The sequence below is a fragment of the Sus scrofa genome, chromosome 8, assembly GCF_054392235.1.
Source record: "Sus scrofa isolate SSC_HxYL_T2T_F1_AM1 chromosome 8, Sscrofa_HxYL_maternal_Yorkshire_Landrace_v2.0, whole genome shotgun sequence".
Classification (NCBI taxonomy): domain Eukaryota; kingdom Metazoa; phylum Chordata; class Mammalia; order Artiodactyla; family Suidae; genus Sus; species Sus scrofa.
The window spans coordinates 144,553,420-144,573,561 of record NC_139390.1 but is presented as its reverse complement, the minus strand read 5'-3'; the positions used below and the strand labels follow the sequence as shown (position 1 = coordinate 144,573,561).

The following is a 20,142-nucleotide window of genomic DNA, read 5'->3' as shown; positions in this document are numbered from 1 at the left end:
CTCATAATTAAAACCAGGTTATAATTTTAAATTCTAAATAAACTGTAATTTCAGTATTTGGAAAAATAACTTCTTACTAGTTTTATTTTTTTAAATTCGTGGTTTTATTTATTCAGTCTCTTTTTCCTTCAATCAATAAATATTTTTCAAGCAGCTAACCTATGGTAATCTCATAAATCCTAATGCCTCTATCTCTCTCAAGTACTCGCCTGTCTCTAATTTCACCGCTTTCATTAAACTCCAAATATATCCTATCCATTGCCTGTTTTTTCCTGTCTTTCTCAGTCATGTAAGTTTTCTATATTTGCAGACTTTAACCAGAAATCTTTTTCTTTTACTTTTTTTAAAAAAAATTTTTGTATAATGATTTTTATTTTTTTCCATTATAGAAAAGAGGATTCTAGGAAAATAAATTTCCCTAGCTTCCCTTCTGCAATGCAGAGGAGGTCTTAGAAGAGGGTGATGGTGGTGGCAAGTATATATTAGACACATATTTAGAATAATGCCTGGTAACAAATAGGCACTTAGCAAGTATGGCATAATACTTTGTTATATTTTATTAGCTGTGGACTGAAGTTGCAAATCAAGTCTAATGTGTGTGTGTGTGTGTGTGTGTGTGTGTGTGTGTGTGTGTTTGTTTTCTCTCAAATGTTATATTTCTTTTTTCTCAAATGTTATTTCTCTTTATTAGCTCTCTTTTTCTTTTCCCTTCTTTTTCTTAGTAAAATTCCATTTTAAAAAAATTTCATGAATGAACTAAGAGAAAGCAAGATAAACTATAACCCTATCAAGATGGTCAAGAAAATAGTTAATGGATGGTATTACTGTTTTCTTTTCATGAATGTACTCAGAATTTTATAATTAACCTTTCCTTTCTTGATAAATCTATTAACTAGATTTTGCTTGCCTTCTAGCTTAAGAATACTTGGCAAGTTAGCATTCTGTATGATAGTTGAGGTGGTAATATTGAAACTCTCAAGATTTTAATGTATTTTTTTGTGTAGTTTGAGAAATAGTCTTATGTATTCTAGAAGTGAACTTTACCCACTAGTAATAAACAAATTAGATCAAACTTTCTTGCAGATGAAAAATCACTGCAAGGATTGTTCTATACTTTAATTTTCAATTGGGTTGCTGTTTTCTCGTTTGCATTCCCACAGTGCCTACATGGTAAAGATTGCTAATAATCACCCTCCCTCTTAGTCTTTCTTTTTTGGGCATATGGCTAAATAACACTTTTATTCCCCCTTGCAGTTAGATTAATAATATGAAGTCCTGTTTATACAATGAGTATGGTGTAATTGATGGATGTTATTTCTAGAGATCTGTCCTGTAAAAATCTTCCACATTTACTCTATCATTTTCTTCTTCTTCCACAGTCATTCTGGGGATATGTTAAACTTGGAGGCACTGAAATTGAAAAACCTTGTCTCTGAATGACTGATTGGAACAGATTCTACCACTGTCCCTTCTTTCCCCACATCATCAGTATTACTGAGCTATTAAATAAGCACTGAAATTTTATTGAACTACTGAGATTTCAGATTTTATTCCTGAAGCCTCGCCTAACCTAACTAATAAATCCTGACACAGTACTGAGCATGAAAGACGTAACTGTTGGCAAAATAAGTCAGAAAGAATTTTTACCACAAATAATCCTTCAGTTCTGCAAATCCTGCATTATACTCAGCTGGTTTCCATATTCTGGCAGTGAGTCAGTGAAGCCTAGGTGCTCTGATTTGTTCCGTTGATCCCAGTCTGGATGTGAATGCGTTTTTAGGCATCTTCCATGTGGAAGGAGATACTCATCAAGTTTAACTGAATGGTCTTTTGATTCGCAGCTTGTCTTTGGAGAAGAGTGTAGGAAATTGTGTCATTTATCACAGGTAATTCCAGCATGGCTCACACTATCAATCTCCCTGACAATCTCTTCAAAAACTCAGAGTCCAATCTGTGGCTGGAAACTGTCCAGGTGATAAGCATCAGGATGCTGTGGGCCAGGCCTGCTGCAACACCTGCTCTAAAGTCAGATGTACCATCTGCAGTGAATATAACCCAGCCTATGAAAGGGAATCTAGTAGTGTAGCAGTGTTACAATATATAAGTAAGAAGAGACTTGGTGATGTCTCAGTGGGTTCTCTTTATTTGAACCAAGCACTTAAACAATTACAGGAATAATTGTTCTCTTCCTTCGTAACATGTGTAGAAAAGCCTCACCAACTTTTGGCAAATTAAAGTGTTCACATTCTTAGTGAATAAGAATTTTAGAGATAGAAGATAGATGTGTTATGAATTGGCTGTTCCAGTTGGACACAAATGCAGAGAATTTGAAATATTTTTCTTTAATGCCCACTCTGAGATAAACAAAAAGGAGTAGGTTTTTAGTTTGAAGTGATTCTGCATCCTTTTTTGTGCTGTTTTTATTTTTGAAAAGAACTGCCTCTCCCTCCCTCTGAGTTGAATGTGCATTCTAAAAGTACCCACTTTCTCCTTGTAAAACTTTGCCTTTCTTGTCAGAGTGTTTGGCTAAGGAATCACCACTTACTTCAATCTGAACAAGTCATGGTACTCTAAATCCTTAGCTGCAGTGATTGGTGAAGAACTGGCCACATGGCCCATGTTGAGCCAAAGACCTTTTCCAGATTTCTCAAATTTGAATGTCTAAGAAAGATCTGTTTCCTGGTCATAAGGTGTAAGAATTTAAGTCCAGGAAATGTCAGCTGTGTTGTTTATGCAAACTTGGGGAATCCAGGCCAGCATATAGTGATGCTCCTAGAAGGAGGAATGAAAACGAAGAGCCTTGCCAACACTCGAATTCCTGATTCTCGTTTTATTTGAGGTGGGCTTCCCTTCTGCCTTTCCTGTAGTTTGATTCTGTGATTTATATATTTGGTCAAATGAGACAATGAATTCTTTTGTGGCTCAAGTTTAAGATGCATTTAGTCTCTTGAAAGACAACCTTTGAGGATTTTTTTTTCTAACCAACTTTGTTGTGGTATAACTTAAATAGAGTAAGAGCATATACACATTCGTGTACATTTTAATGAATATAGCTCGTTTATATACCCGTGAAACCTTTACCACAATTAAAATATAGAAAATATATGGTGTTGTGACATCATCAACATGGTGAAATCACTTTCATCTTCCCCACAAAACAACATTGATTTTGACAGTCACCCACATACAAGAGGGCCTTTGGGAGAATTTAGGAGTCCACTGAAGGTGTTACAACACACAATTGGAGCAAAAACAATCTGCGATTAGATGACTGGAAGAGGAGAAGAAGAACAAGTTCACTTTATGACATCACTCCTTCCCCAAGATGAACAGTTCAGTGCCAAGAGAGACCATCTTGGGCCATGATTTCTCTGACAGGGAAAAGTGAGAATGCTTGGTTTCCTCAGCTGTGCAGGACTCTGCAAAAAAGCCCTTTTCTTACACCATCCAGAGTAAGCTGCATGACTAGGTGGCAGTGAGTGTCTGGGAGAACAGCAGCCAGGCCGCTGAATGAAACATATCAAAGAGAGGTGGATACTACTAACTCTTTCAAAGGTTGTCATTAGGAGCCCACCAACAAGCCAGAGGATGCATTGCCTGAAGATCTCTCAACTGTCCTCAGGCACTGCAGTGTTTTGTATGCCTCCCCACGCATTCCGCCACCTGATGGCCAGCTCTCTGTGCATGTCCCTGAAGGTGGCAAGGGAAAGCCTTTGCAGACAGCAGGGTGAGTATGTGCAGAAAGCCAGCCTGACTCTGGGAAAGCAAAAGGGAAGCTGTTAACATTGGGTCTGCTTTGCAGGCAGAGAATCTTATGAAATCTCGCACACAAGGGAATAATAAGTGTAGAACAGGAGTAACCACAGAAAAGATCTGAGAAAGCCTCAGAATCCCCAACAGAGCTCAAAGGAAGTATTTCTCTCCCAAAGCCAGTCAGTAAAGACTGGAGGATATGATGGCTTCTTCAGATGTAAAGACGGCAATGAAAGGCTTTAAGGAACTTGGAAAATCAAGTAAAGATGATACCATGTAAGGAACTCAATGATTTCCAAAGAAATGGAGACCTGCGATTAAAGAATAAAGAATTCAAAATAATTTTTACAGTGCTCAATGAGCTACACTAAAATACAAAAAGACAATTTAAAAAAATCAGGAAGACAGTACATGAACAAAATGAGCAATTTAAGAGAGAGATAGAAATATTAAAGAACTGAACAGAAATTCCAGAACTGAAGAATACATTGAATAAAATGAAAACTGCAATAAGGAGCATCAACAGCAGACTGGATTAAACAGAAGAAAGAATCTGTGAAGTAGAAGACAGACCATTTGAAAGAGAACAACAGCAAAAAATAATGAAAGAAGAGTGAAGATAGCCAAAGGAAACTTGAGATACCATAATTTCACCCAAAGTTGTATTCTTTAAGACATATGATAATAAAACTATCTAAAATCAAAGACAAAAACTTTAAAGCAAAAAGAAAATAATTAGCTGGTGGGTGAATGGGTGAAGGTGCTCAAAAAGTACAAACTTCTAGCTATAAAATAAGTCACAGGTGCGATGTATAGTGTAATGACTGGTTAATACTGTCGTGCATATTTGAAAGTTGATAAGAGAGTAAAAGTCCTCACGACAAGAAAAAAATTTTTTTTCTCTAACTATGTTTGGTGACAGATATTAACTCGACTTGCTGTGGTGATCATTTTGCAGTGTACACAGATATCGAATCCTTTTGTTGTACATTGAAACAGATTATACCTCAGAAAACCCCAATGAGTCAAAAGGCCAGATTGATTCTAGGGAATGAAGGTGATCTGTGTTTGAAAGTGAATATTTCTAATCCTAGACTTTATCGAGTGGACTTCTACCTCTTGAAATCTCTTTCTCTTTAAGCCCGTCTTGGTCTCTTTAGAGCTGAAGCAGTTGCTGTCATTTTCTCTGCTGTCTCGTCTCTCACTATCCGTGGGGAATTCTGAATCTTCTGTGGTATGGTGGCCCCCCAGAGCTGCCAGTGATCCTCACTGTGTTTGACTGGGGACATGCGACAATAGGGGCTGCTCGGCGTCTTCTTTAAAGCTGTGTTATCTCCCCTTTCCTAGGTCAATAATAATAATGTTAGGACTTTGTCACCCCTTTCAGTTTGCCTCAGAATTTGGACGTTTTTCCCTTTCCTAGAAATGCCAGTTATTTGTACTCACAGGCCCTGACACTGAGATTTTCCTATTTGTTCCTATTAGGGATATTTATTCCCATTTCTTTGCTTATTTCTTTACAGTGTGCTCGGGCATTTACTATAGCATCTTGTTAATCAGCATGTGAGAGAAACAGATATAAAATAGCTTAAAGTTTTTTATCTTGGAGCTTCCAGTTTTGTCAAAAAGAATAGTTTTAATCATTCTTTTGTGTGTATATATAAGTGATATATAATTTTATAGAGAATAGTTTTGATTAAATAAGATTATCTAAGCATTAATGATGAGGTTTTTTTCTGTTTCCTTTGTGTTGGCTTTTAAAGTTATGCAGTGTTACCTTTAGTCCTTTAAATTTTGCAAACAACACTGTTCATCTCACAGAATTAGTGAAAGTCTTTCCAGATGTGGATTTGATTAATAGAAGCTTACTAACTGTGGCTAATTGCTGGCAGTGATAGTATCACAAGGCAGCTTCCTCACCAAAGTCACCTTGGTCTTTCCTGGTTGCTAGAAATGACAGAACCCCTTACATACTCCCTCCCCCAGTCAAAATGACAATAGAGTAATTCTTAAGCTTTGGAATGGTTGATAATTAATGTAGCTGCTGTAATACTAGCCTTTTAGTATAAGACAACGTATCAGAGGTGTGTGAGAACTTAATTCCTCCCGAATCTGGCTTCACATTGTGGATAGATGAGTCTTGTAGAACTACTGTCTGCAGATTCATAATGATGGCTAGTGACCTATCCCTTTTGGATACTTTGGAGTTAAAATTCCCAATTTAATTTTTCCATCACCCAGAAACAAAGGAACAGACCAATGTGGTATGAATGGAGTCAAAATGTGTCTCTCCCTTTCCTACTCACTTCCTACAGAGGTAGGTAAGGCCCTCTAGCCTTTATTGACTTTCGATGGCTCCCTTCTTTCAAAGCTCGCATAGTAGGTCATATGCCGTGTCTCATTAAAGTGACTTTTAAAGTGAAATTCCCTAAAGATATAAAAATGAACAATCAGCAATCAATTGAATAACAACTTGGAGATCCCCTTATTAATATTCTAGTAGATGGACAGCAAAGCAACATAAACTGAGATGAGAAGATTTTAAAGGAGCAGGGCATAATACTTAAGTGACATTTGAAGAATGAGGATGAATCAAACAACAGTCTTGGGGGTTAAGGATGGTAGGGAGAGGCTCCAAGCAGAATAAAATGGCAAAGCAAGGAGACCTAAAACACCATGGCTGGTTCTAAGAATTACACTCAGTTTGGCAGTTTCACATGAAAAGCAAGTATGGGAAATGAGCTGAACTTAGTGTTTGCCAAAAGCTCAGTAAAACTGAACAAGGGAGTACCTGTCCTGGCTCAGTGGTAACACACCAGACTAGTATCCATGAGGATGAGGGTTTGATCCCCTGGCCTCACTCAGTGGTTAAGGATCTGGCGTTGTGGTGAGCTATGGTATAGGTTGCAGACATGGCTCCCATCTGGCGTTGCTGTGGCTGTGGTGTAGGCTGGCAGCTGCAGCTCTGATTCAACCCCGAGCCTGGGAACCTCCATATGGTGCACATGTAGCCCTAAAAAGCGAAAAACAAAAAACTGAACAAAATCAGGCTGAAGGAAGGCTATGAGAATATTTTCTTATCCCATGCAGCGTTCTTTCACTTACTTGAATTGCCTGCAAACAACAAATCTGCCAACAAATATCCTACAAGTTAGGCCACTCTAATGTACACATAGCATCCATTACTTTGTGAAAATTAACTTGTTAAATGTTAAAGAGTTTCCTTTCGTAAATTGGTTAAGTATGTCCTCTTCTCAGAGACTCTCCTTCAAATGCAGAACAGAGGTTGCAGGGCAGAATTATTAGTACAGCCCGGGTCAGTTGATTACAAATCCCAAATTCATTGCACCTGAGCTAGTGAGGCTGCTAATGAGCCTTGTAGAGAACAGACAGGGATTCCGAAGAAAGCTGACAACAGATAATAATTGACAGGAGAGAAAAATTGGAGTCCTTTTAGCAAATTCTTGCCGAAGAGTTCACAGCAGGGCTTTTTAAGCTCTAGTGTCCTTATGAAGCACCTGTGAATTTGTTATTGTTGTGGATTCTGACCGAATGGGTCTGGAGTGTGAATTTCTAACAAGCTCCCAAGTGGTCCTGATGTGCTTGGTCCTTGGACCACACTCCCAATACGAAGGGTAGAACATTTTCTCATCAGAAATCCTTCTCTGTCCTTTCGAAGTAAGAGAAGTAAGAAGTAAGAGAATCGAAGTAAGAGAATCGAGAATTATTAGAAAAACTCAAATACGCTGGTGCTATAGTCCCCTATTGAATCAGCATCTACTTATAATGGGCGAGAAGCATGCTTACATCTTCAGAAGTAAATCACAGCATTTTCCAAGTCAACTTCTGGATGCTTAAGTTTACATTAAAGCCAAATAATTTGTATGTAGAAGATGCCCAGCCATCCCAGTTAACCAGAGGGATTGTCCCATCCCCTGGAAACCGCTCAGTCTTGGCTGAACAGGGATGGTTCACTGTCCTTCAGCAGACACATTTGCGTTAGGAGAACTGACATGGTCTGGGCAGAGTGTCACCTTATTAACTACAAAAACATCATTAAAAATTAAAATGCTGTATTTGGAAATAATTTATTTTGTAATTTGGAAGATGAAAGAAAGAAAATTAATCTCTTTTGTGATAGTGTGATCTAAAACTTACTTGCTGATATAAGCTGTTAACTCTTGTGACTTTTCTTATTCTCTCCATACTTAAAAACTCTGGCTCGAGATAAAATAATGAATTTAACTTAGAAAGTAGGCCTTACTTTTGACTCTTTTATCTATTTATTTTTACTTTACTTTGTCTACCTCCTGAGTTTCCTGCATTGTTTTCTGATATATTATTACAATTATTCAAAATATTAATGGAACAGAATGTCTTTTTTTAAGTTATGAATGCAATCAATTTTGAGTCTTTAATTGTAATTTTTCCATAAAATTATTTTAATTTAGCTTAATATAATGGCACATCAACCAGTAATAGGTACATTAAATTGAATCATGAGGCTCATATACACATTTTATGACACAATCAGATATCCTAATGCATTAATTCATATCAATCAGTTAATAAAATCAAAGAGGAAACGTTTCTCTATTGCTGCCAACTGTACTTAGCCCATTTACTAGACAAGACGTCTGAAATATCTCAACAACTTGACTCTCAGGACTTTTCTGCTTAGATGTCTGGGATTTGACCGTAACTCTGGGTTTTACTAAGTTGATTGGTTGGTGGATAAACTAAGACTATGTCTAAAAATCCCACTTTATGCTTCATGTTTTCTTGAAGTGAACTCATTCTTGCCACATTAGTAGCACACGGAATGATACCAATATTGTGCCCAATCTAATGGAAAAACTGGTGATGGCCCCCCAGAGGTACCTTAAATCTTGTGTATCATTGGCACACTATTAGGAAGTCATTACTTTTAGTGCACTAAGTAGTAACCCACGGTCCTGAAAAAGTTAGAAGTGAATGGTCGAAAAGCAAATTATTTGATAAGTGAATCAGTCAGTACTCCTTGGGTTACTGTTTTCAGCCTGGACCCGTAGTACATTCTGTTAGTGATGCTGGTATATACAATGTATATTCCCTTTACTCAGAGCGTCAGAAAGCATTTAGTGAAATACAGTGAATGTAAACCTGAAGCAATTAGAAGACAGTGAAGAACTCACCTGTAAGGCAGTACAATCTGTAACCTCAAGCAGATTTTATGTTCAATGTGTTGCCTTTTTTCCTTCCTTCCTTTTCTCCTTTTCCTTTTTCTTTTGGTGCTAAGCCAAGGACATTATATTCTGCTTCAGTTGGAGACCTAGTTCTAAGGCAAGAAGGGAATTGGAAGAAAACCGGTGGGTATAAGGAGATGAAGAGTTGACTAAATACACTTTAGGAAGGGAAAGGATTCAGCTGGGTCTGGTCTCAGGGACAATAAAAGCAGAGACCCGAATGCCAGCAGAGCCTCTCTGTCCTCTTTGTGTGCAAGTTCTTTTGTGACCTACCTCGGACCAGCGTCCTCCATACGGTGGAGACCACGGCTGCTGACGGTTCTTAGCTTCACATTTCCTGGGTCCCACACCAGATGCTGCGGTCTTTGCTATTCGAATGCAAAACATTACGCAAAAGAACTTAAACTGGCTTACCAGGCAGGTAAGGCTCCCACACTCAGACTAATAAAATATGGTCGGGTAGCCCGAGTCTTACATGAGTGGAACCATATCCAGCAGAATTAAAATTCAGAGTGGAAGAACAGTTCTCGGAAAGGGAATGCTGTTCCCGAAGAAGGGAGCTGCTGGGGGGTCACCACACAGGCGTTCACCACCCACACGATTCTCTGCAAAACTTCCAACGCCCTTAAAATTAAAACAGTTTTATTCCAGGAAAAACTACTATTTCCACTTTATACTTTTGAAAGGGTTGGGCTCTTTTCTTTTACACATTATATACCGTGCTGGCTTTCTAGGTATACAGTGCAGAATTGGTAACTTCTTAGTTTAGTTTTATCTTTGACCCTCTTGAAGCTATGAGGTCTCCCCTGAATGGCCAACTTCTGAGGTCGACTGAATACCTTTTTTAGATCCTTGCCTCACCTAAATTCCAAAACCTTTCCATCTCCCTTTTTGGTCCTCCTGAACTGGATCTTGACATTGGTATCTGCCTCGGAGGCCTTGATAAAGGTGTGTACCTACTCCATATAGGGCTCCTCTCCCCTGATCATCCTCTCAGGCTGGGTTTCCACGTGTGGCTGTGCTGGCTGCCAGCTGCCCAACTCCTGGGAGTGCCATTCTCCTCGTGAACAGGGGCTCCTGGAATTATGTAACATGGCAGCCCCATCTCAGGCCTGTGGGTTGTTCTCACCAATTCTGCTTGTTCCAACTTCTGGTGTTGTTCTTTCCAGCCTACTCCATTCTGTATTTCCCTCCCTCCATGGTGTAGACTTACTATGTTCTTCCAAAAGTTGAGTTTTTTCTGGTCCTTCTCAGAATAATGGGTATTTTATACAATAAGGTACATTAATCGGATATGAAGACAAAGAATTTCTTATCCAATCTATAGTGAACTCCGAAAGCTGAGATGGTAGCCCCTAATGCAACCTTCCCAATTATTTAAATGCACCATCTAATTGCAGCCACCTGGCTAACCTGGCATCTCTTCCTTGACTTTGGACAGCCATGGCTCAGCTGTGTAGACCATGTGTTACCACTCAGGGCGTCCCATAAATTCCTTCCCCAAGCTCTGGCTAAGGGACTAGTGAATTATTGTGTGTGGAAGGGCCTAGCGCATACACATTCACGACTATAATGACATTTAGAAATGGGTCATTTTTCCCTTTCTGAATAAAGGTAGGCTTTGCAGATTTAAATCACTAATGCTGTTTTTTTTCCCCCCTCGACATTATGTTACCATAAAAATAGTGAAGTGTAACAAATGGTTTGTTTATCATTATTAATGAAATAGTTGGAAATAGCTTAGAAACAGTTTTCTCCTTTTACTTAGCCGAAAATATATGAGTTTCTATAGCTTCCTTTTTATGCAGATGAAAATGCTACTCCTTTGCAGCCGTTGTTAGGGAGGGATATCATTGATCATGTCCTCAGGGTAATAAATAATTACTCTACTAACGTATTGCTCTGAAAGAAACTGACATGAAGTAGTTTCAAATTAACCACTGCTAATTGCATGCATTGTTTGATACTTATTACTGCAATCTGATTAACATGCTACTGAATAGAACTGGCAAGAAAGGTTCTCTCTCTTCTATTTTAACTTGTTTTAGTTAAAAACTTGACTAAATGTGGACCTTAGCATTTACTTAGAAGTTTAAAAGTCTAGTGCTGAGGTCACTAGGACTAGGGCGGTGTAGTGAGACTGACCACTGCCAGAATTTTTTATTTTCATGAGTTCGTGTTTGGAAAATGGAAGGATTTTCAGATTTCTAATAAGAGAAAAAGTGCCCTTTATCAAATTCATAATATATTCTAGATTTAAAAGCCATAAACTTCTGATACCATCAAGTTCAGTAATGTATTGAACATAAAAAAGAAGTTCCAGTTCACAACTTAAAATGGGGTTTGTTTGTAGGAATAAAAAATAAATAAGTTTTGGCCTTGTTACTACTTTGCCATAAAGTTCTAAATAACCATAAAATGGAATTTTTAAAAATGGCTGTATATTTGCTACTATAATTATTATTCCTAGTTATCTTCCCAAATTGTTGGGATGATAAGAAAGAGCAGATAAGGTCATGTTATGTTTACAAAGGTGACATTAATCACCCGGTGAGCATGTGGGCTCACTGCTGTCCGTGTGTGGCAACATGGCTCACTCTGTCCTGAGGTTAAAGGCCAATTATTTACTGACAATAACGTTTTGAGAAAAGTTTCAAATCTACATTTTATGTGTCTTTGTTTTACAAGCACCTGGTCTTCCCAATGCATCAGATACAGGTTTTGTTCTATGCCCTTCACAGTCACTAACACATCTAATCTTAAACAGGACACCATGGAGTTCCCGTCGTGGCTCCATGCTCAACGAATCTGATCAGCATCCATGAGGACGTGGGTTCGATCCCTGGCCTCGCCCAGTGGGTTAAGGATCTGGCATTGCCCTGAGCTGTGGTGTAGGTTGCAGATACAGCTCAGATCCCACATTGCTGTGGCTGTGGTGTAGGCCTGCAGCTATAGCTCCAATTTGACTCCTAGCCTGGGAACCTCCATGTGCCGCCAGTGTGGCCCTAAAAGACAAAAAAAAAAAAAAAAATTAAATAGGACGCTATGATACAGGTACTATTAATAGCCCTATTTCAACAGAGAAGGAAAGTGAGGCACAAAGATTAAGTAACTTTCTCCAGATGAGAGCGTTAATATAAGGCAGAGCCAGGGTTCAAGTCTGGTTCCAGAGGTCGTACTTTCCCTGTTAGCGAGGCTGCCCCAGCACACGGCCCTGGAACATTCGAACACCCTGTCAGCTCATAAGGTAAAATGTACTTTTGTGAAGAAAGGCATTGAAGTTGATTCTCGTGTCGTTTGACTATAAAATGCTGGCCTGGACGCTGAGGTACAGCGGATCCTCCTTCCCAGCTGTGTGCTTCTCATTTGCCTCTGGACTCCTGGCCTTTCGCTCAACCTTTGTGTCCGGCGTCGTTGCACAGCCACGCGTTTACTCAACCCGCTCAGCCCCAGGGTCCACCTACCGTCAGAGGTGTGTCCTCGCCCCTTGCCCGAGCTTGGCCTCTGCGTGTCCTCTCCCCCCCCCCCGCGTTGTTCCCCCCGCCCCGCGTTGTCCTCTGCGTGTCCTTCCCCCCACCCCGCGCTGGCCTCTGCGTGTCCTCTCCCCCCCCCCCGCGTTGTTCCCCCCGCCCCGCGTTGTCCTCTGCGTGTCCTTCCCCCGCCCCCCCGCGCTGGCCTCTGCGTGTCCTCTCGCCGCTCTGCGTGAGTGGCTGCGCGAGCATCGCTGGAGGTCAGCGCTGGTCGGCGGGTTTCCAGCGGGAAAGCCGGAGATGCTTCTCCCCATCCCTTGTCCAACCCCCCCGCCCCCCGCTTTGGAGAATCCAGTTTATTTCCATGGCACGACCTGCAACGCGCTGCTTGTCTGTGCCGGTGCGAGCACACGCCGACACAGGAACGTTTTCACACATCTTTATGGTGTTAGGAGTCCAACATCTGAGTTCACCCTGGACCCGAAGAACCAAAACCGGCAAAAGTCTCCGCAGTGGACTCCACGGAGTCCCCTCAGCTACGGGAAGGCGCCGCCTGGGCCGTGTGCTTCCCTCTCAGGTCTGCGCCAATCGGTCCCGACATGACCGAGCCCGGCCGCAGCCCCAGAACCTTCCTCAACATGATGCTATAGAGTCTAGACGGCCGTCGCCAGCCGCTCAAACTTGGTACCTGACGTGAAATTATTTACCATTCCCTTAGAGTCAGAAGGTCTCGTTCTTCTCCGATATTTCCACTAAGTATAATTTATAATACTTCCCTAAGCTATAGAAAGATTTTTTAAAGATGACTGCAGGAGTTCCCATTGGGGTGCAGTGGAAATGAGTCCAACTAGGAACTGTGAGGATGTGGGTTTGATCCCTGGCCTCGTCCAGTGGGTTAAGGATCCAGCGTTGCCATGAGCTGCAGAGTAGATCGAAGACACAGCTTGGATCCCGAGTTGCTGTGGCTGTGGTGTGGGCTGGCGGCTGTAGCTCTGATTTGACCCCTAGCCTGGGAACCTCCACATGCTGCTAGTGCGGCCCTAAAAAGCAAAAGCAAAAAAAAAAAAAGACCACAAAGGGAAACTTTTAAAGTTGTTCTGATAGTTTAAATATTTACAGTCTAAAGTCTAGCTGCTTTTCTGGCTGATACAATTGTACAATACTCTTCAAGATATTTTGACATTTATATCTTTCCTAAAGACTTTGTACTCATGGACCGATAATTATCTGTGACTAAAGATCTATATTCGATGTTAATATTCCCTGGCTAATCAGTGGAAATGTATGTATTTTTTGTTAGTGGAACACAACCCTGTCTTAACGTTCTGTGTCTTGGTGATCACAAGGGGGGACCTTTGTCTTACCACGTATTGAAATTTTAATCATTAAAACATTCTCTGTAGGAAGAACCATCTAAAAAAAGTCTAAATGTTACCCATTTTTTCACCATCCTCCTCTTTTCCATCCCAAGATCAAAGTTTTCGAAACAACACCCTTGGTTTTTTATGGTTTAGAAAAGGAAATGGCAGGGAACGAGGTGCATTATTTCTAGAGCTCGAATAGTTTCGAGGTGGGAAGGGATCACTTACCTGTCAAACAGTTAAAACCGTCTTTTAGTTGTGATATGGTACTACCTGTATCTGATATGAGTAAAGTCACTTAACATCTACATGTATAGTGAAGACAGTTTATTATCTCAAGAAATTACTACCCAGCCATGTGAAAATGTATTTGCAAAATTCCCCAGTGAGACTGTATAAATGCAAAGTAAGAGGTTTACACCAAGAGCTGCTCAAGAAAATGGAAAAGTTCTTTAGGAGCAAGGTCCTGAGTCCTGAGTCCTGAGTGAGAATCAGATGGGGGAGGAGGAGTGCGAGTGGCAGGAGAGTGAGCGGGCTGGCCTGAGCGGAGGCGCAGAGGAGGAACCGAGCGTGCCGTACTTAGGACAAAGGTCAGGATACAGCACCTGCAGCGCGGACAGTCATGGAGTGAGTGATGGATTGCCAAACAGAGTTTGAGCTTTGTTTAGAATTATGTATTGAGATCAGCCCTGTCACAGTCTATAAAGCCAGTAGGTTTTTATTCATGTTTTACAAGCAGAGGTACACGAATCTAGCTGTGAATCCTTGCTATCCAAGGGTGAGTTTCTCATCTAATGTCACAGGAGCTGGGAAACAAGCACGGGACTTAAGAGTTTCAACTGGATTTCCATTCTGGGGCTACCACTTACAGCTGATGATTTTTCTGTGCTGCTTAGCCCCTCTGAACCTTGGTTTCTCCATGAGGATAATCTGACACAGTTTCTGAGGCTGGGGAGGGAGATAGTCGTAACTCATCGTGTCTTTCCCTTCCAGTCCAGTTTTGTGATCAGTTAGGTGAGCAGCACAGGATTGGGAGAGAAGGAGAGCCAAATGGTGGCTTCACTGGCAGCCACTCACTCTAGATTCCCAAACAAGGTTCAGATCTGTGGCACAAGAGGGCTTCCTAGTCCTGAAGTGAAGGAGTGATAGTGTCCAGAAGTTTCATCTAGAGAGAGCTGACTGCTTTCCTGAATATGTGAGACAGACATCCTCTGGAAATGACTAGAAATATTTAGGTGACGGGATGAGGCATTTCCTAGGGTTGTCTTCAGCAAGAATGATTGGGGTTGAGGGCACAAGGCAGCATATTACTGTCAAAATGGCCCCATTTTAAACTCGGGGGGGGGGGGCAGTGGAAATGTACAACACCCAAAGAAGCCAGTGAGATTATCACAGAGGCAGATAGAGAGCCTGGTGGGAGCACAAAGGAGAGAGAAACAGTCAACTCTACCTGGAAAGAAGAGTGAGCAGGAAAGGTTTCAGAGCCCTGGTGGTTTAAGTAGGAAGGAAAACCAGGCTGTATCCTTTCCATCACTTTTAAGAGCATCCAAATGAATTCTTGGATCTGGCTGCTGAGAAAATATATGAGTCATAACCTAGGATCAGCTGGATATAAGCGGTTTCCACCAGCAGTCCATGAAAACCAATGTTTTTAAGCATCTATTGGGCCACTGCAACAATCAGCAAGATGTTTAAACAGTTGATTCCATTGTCAGCCCAGCCAGTTTTTAACTGTATCACAAAAACTAGCCTGGGGATGCAGCCCGCGATTATTCCAGCCCTGCCAGAAATTCCCTTTCTGTTACAAATTTCTGCCCCAGTGGGGTTTTCATAGTTTTGGCATTTTTGTTATGGATCAGTGAATCAGCTAGCCTACAGGCCAAGGAGAGAGAGAGAAAAAATAAACCTCCCAAATGAAAATCAACCCACTTAGGATGTCTTCATCTATTTTTCAGTGGGAGAAAAATACAGCTGGGTTCAGCGATTTCTACCAAAAAGCAAGCATCCCTAGTTGGATTGGTTTGGGGTTCTTTTTGTTGTCGTGTTGTTTCTGTTTTTGGGGTTCTGTACTCTCAACTTTTGGGGGGCATAATAAAGACCAGCCTCAGCAGCATCACTTAGAAGATTTAGTTATTTTGCAAAGCTTGGGTAGTGACACTTCTGCAAAATGCACAAGCGCATGAGCAAACATAGAGATGTGTGAATTCAGGAAAGCAGCCAAATGCACATCAGAGCTGAGGAATGTCAGAGTGAAATGAAGGCAACTTGTAAACACCTATCATTATTTTTAGGTAGAGAATGTTCTAACATATTGCCAGTGGGTGCTGCCTGTGCATTCATTTCCCTAAGCTTTAAAATCAACTGGTATTAAAGGTGATTTGAAAACAATGAGAAATGACAGCTTTATTAATCTAGATGGTGTAAGAGTGTGTGCATGTGTGTGTGCGTGCGTGTGTGTGTGTGTGTGTGTGTAGTGTGTGCAGTGTTGACTGGCTGCATGTATACACTGCATGTGTCATACAGGTCTTAGACAGACGAGGGAGCCCTCTACTGATTAGAAACGGAATCAAAGGTAAACCGTAGAGTTGCTTTTAGTGTCTTGCTTGTCTGTCTTCCAAAAAGCCAGACATTTTTCTCATTTCTTTGACAGATCACAAGAGGAGACTCTCTTGGAAGGAACTATAGCTGTCAGTCATCGTATGCGTGCAAGTACATACAAATCTACTTAAGGTAAAAGACCTTCAGGTTACTTAAAAGTGTATCTGTGTCTACTCTTCAACCTTTAGCATAAAGGTGCTTGTACTGTAACGCTATTAAACCACAAATGTCCGCATGACTCTGATGAAAATGTGTGACAGAGAGAAGATCACAAAAGCGTTTGTCTGTGATAGTACTTTGCTTTACCAGACGTTCTTTTTCCCTGGTGGGTATATTATTTATTTTACACATTTTTCCCAAATAGGAAAGAGGACAATTTCCAGGATGGCAACTGTGGCTAATTCTTATGAGCATATTTAAGTGGACTGTATTTTAATCATATTGCGCCGGTCGGCCTAGTTATACACTGAGATCTGTATGTAGTCAAGTATGGTATATAGTTCTTTTTGTGTTTAGAGATCTGATTTTTAACTTTATAGTTTTGCAGACTCCAGTTGACCCCTTCCATCATTTAAATCAATGGAAGAAAATGAAATATAACCAGAAATACTGTTATTTTCAACATGGCTGCCCAACAACGTTATGGGTTATTATGGGATGGTCTTCCTTACCCCCCAGATACTGATTTTACTAGACTGTTTATTATTGGAGGCTAGCACCTCTAGCCTTTAGCAAAGAGTGACGATTTTTCTAGGAAATTGTTTTTTTATGAATTAAGAAAGGAGCCTTTGTGAAATCAGTGTTTTTCGTAGAAAGTCAACGCCAGCCTGGCACTATGTGTTGTTAACGAGCTACAGCTGGGGCTAACCTGGCAGGATAACGTGAGTGTGCTGTAGCTTTAACGCCTGTCCCCTTCCGACCACCGGCACTGATCCGGCTTCTGTGCCCGTGCCCCCTTCCTCTCCCACTGGTCCGTCGTTCCTTCTGTGGTTCCAACAGCGAAGGAGCCTTCGCCCGTCTCTCATTTGAGGCTGAAATGTGAAACGATACGCCAGGTAAATGCAGATGATCATTTTACTCTATTGAATAACAGGCTCAGTTTACAGAATGCTTAACTGTGCCAATCTCTTTCCAGAACGTAACGTAAACCTTATTAGAAACTTGCAAGGCAAATGTCATCGCCCCCAGTTTTTTTGTTGGTTTTCTTTTTCTTGCAAATGATAAATCCTATTCAAACAAAGTGAAGCAGAAGAAGGGAGCTTCATTAGAAGGTGCTGAATGCCTCACGGAATCCAGCGGTCGGGTGGTGCCATTTTTATAGGTTCATTGTAAATCAACTGTGGTTTAGGAGCTCCCGTCGTGGCTCAGTGGTAATGAAACTAACTGGTATCCACGAGGACACAGGTTCATTCCTTGGCCTCGCTCAGTAGGCTAAGGATCCAGCATTACCGTGAGCTGTGGTGCAGGTCGCAGACATGGCTGGGATCTGGCATCGCTGTGGCCGTGGTGGAGGCTGGCAGCTGCAGCTCCGATTCGACCCCTAGCCTGGGGACCTCCATATGCCACGGGTGCAACCCTGAAGAGACCAAAAAAAAAAAAAAAATCAACTGTGGTTTCAAAAAGATTACAATCTTTATACTTCTCAGTATTAAACTAAATGAGTTTGGACAGTCTGTTCGTTTCTGACCCTGATTTTTATCTTCTGTAAGACATGTAATCGTTTTTGCTGTTTTTTCCTCATTTGCCACATATATCTGAGTAAAAGTAAATGTCCAATTGATTCATAAACCAGCTAAATAACTTTCATGAACCTGCTGCCTAGCTTGGAATGCTCTCCGACTGAAGGCGCGCACAGCAGTCAGCCCTGACAGGTGTGCTCGAGCTTCACATTCGCTTTTTGTTTCCATCACTTGTCTGATTCCTCAGCAAAGCGCCAGCAGCGCCCCGGGCACCCCGCCCCTTCCTCCTGCGGGGAGGGGGCTGGTCTGTGCAGTGGCTAAGGAAATGGCCACGTAAGCAGCACCGGCAAGACGGTGGCAGCGAGACCACGGGGCCTGTCCTCATAGATTAAGCATAGCTCCAGCTTGCTGATGGAATGGTGACTCTGGATGTAGAGGCTTTGAGTTGCCACCAGCCCTGGAATCCTCCTTTCGGTCTAGCTTGTCCGCCTTGAGATTCTGCTCCAGCACCCAGCTCCACACGGGACCTGGTATGCGCCGAGCCTGGTGGGTCATTGTCTCCAGATGGAGCGTGGATGTCAGTGCACGGGACCTGGATGAGAACAGGCGGGGGCGGGCGCGAGGCTAAGGGGAGACCAGCTCTCTCAGGAAGTCTGATAGCTTTTCACTCCCCAGGAGGTCAAAGTGGGACAAGGAGGCCGTGGTGATGGGGTGGGGTTGAGCTGTGTTGGGAAAGGGAGTCTGGTGCATGCAGTCTTTTGACCCCCACAAGAGCCAAGTAAAAATAGCCTTGGACCTGGAATACTTTCTCATCAAGTGATAACGTGTTCACACTGCCTGTGCTGGATTTCTGCCTGCTGTGGGAATATCTTTCCCTGTTTTCAAGCTCAGTGTATGCTCTTTGTTCTGCTTAAGTGTGTGCATGAACATGTACCTCACCAACCCTACTACGCTACCTGACCCGGGGGAGGGGATGGGGCCCTCCTACTATGGCATGAGAGGGTGAAGTAGGGCAGTTGCTATGCGGAGAGACCAGTGCCCACTGTGGGAGGGGATCTTGTTCCATCTCTTCTCTTTGAAGTAAAGCATTGTTCCTTCCATTGCTCGACTGTGTTGAGTTTCCCTGGGCAACTGCAATACCAGGATGCGACAGGCAGAAGTATTTGGCCCTCAGCTCCTAGGAGTCAGCATAGTGATGGCCTTTGCTATCTGCCATGTAATTGGGGTGCTCACAGCGCAAGACGTTCTGCTCAGTGAGGAGGTTCTGCCTTTCACTTACCACAAAGACCTGCTTCTATTAGATGGTGCGTCTGTCATCGGGTAAGACCAAGATCCCGTTGTACAGCTTCCTGGGGGGTGGACAGAGTCACACAGACTATGTGTGTAGTACCCCTTAGCACACAGTCACAGACAGGACGCATGTACATGGTATCCCTTGGAGGTGTTTCTTGAGTTTCCTTAAAATGCTGAAGATGGTATGTGCAGGGTCTGTGCTCTGTTCGATGATCAGAAGTGAATACATAATATTTGGGCATAGATATAAAATTTCTATAGGCAGAGGGAATTTAATCAAGCCCGAAAAAGAAATGGCTGCATGTTACTTGTTGAAAAGAATCATTTAGGATGCCACATTTCCAATGAGTTAATTTTACTGTCTGGAAAACAACCAAACAAACATGAGTATTATGCTCATGTACATTCAGCAAAACAACAGAATTATTTTAATTTAGAAGCTGTTACCCTTCGTTATTCATAACCACTAGGTGGGCAAACGGACTCTCTCGTTTATGCCCTGGCCTACGGAACAAATACAGGCAGTTAACTCTGTCACTTTCCAGTACTTTGTATCTTGTGATAAGACTGAGTTCTAATGTTTTCTCTTTGTTCTTCATGATGCTGCTGTTTTGTAGTACTTTCCAAAATGCAAGACTCTGCAAACTTTATAGCCGACTTCCCCGAAAGCACAGGGTCTCATGGGTTCACTGGACTGGGAATGTAGTTCTGGTTCAAGAGCACGGCTGGCGCAGGGATGAAGTGCGCCTGTCCTGCAGAGGCC

The 20,142-nt window shown here is 41.9% G+C and overlaps 1 long non-coding RNA gene across 9 annotated transcripts in view; it reads left to right on the top strand.

The window, feature by feature from the left end:
* LOC102167132 (uncharacterized) overlaps positions 1 to 20,142 on the top strand; it is a 659,279-nt gene that overhangs the window by 435,133 nt on the left and 204,004 nt on the right. For all 9 annotated transcript variants that reach the window (XR_014813524.1, XR_014813529.1, XR_014813528.1 and 6 more), the window contains one exon: positions 16,460 to 16,539. This is a non-coding gene — a long non-coding RNA (uncharacterized LOC102167132). The remainder of the gene's footprint in view (positions 1 to 16,459; positions 16,540 to 20,142) is intronic.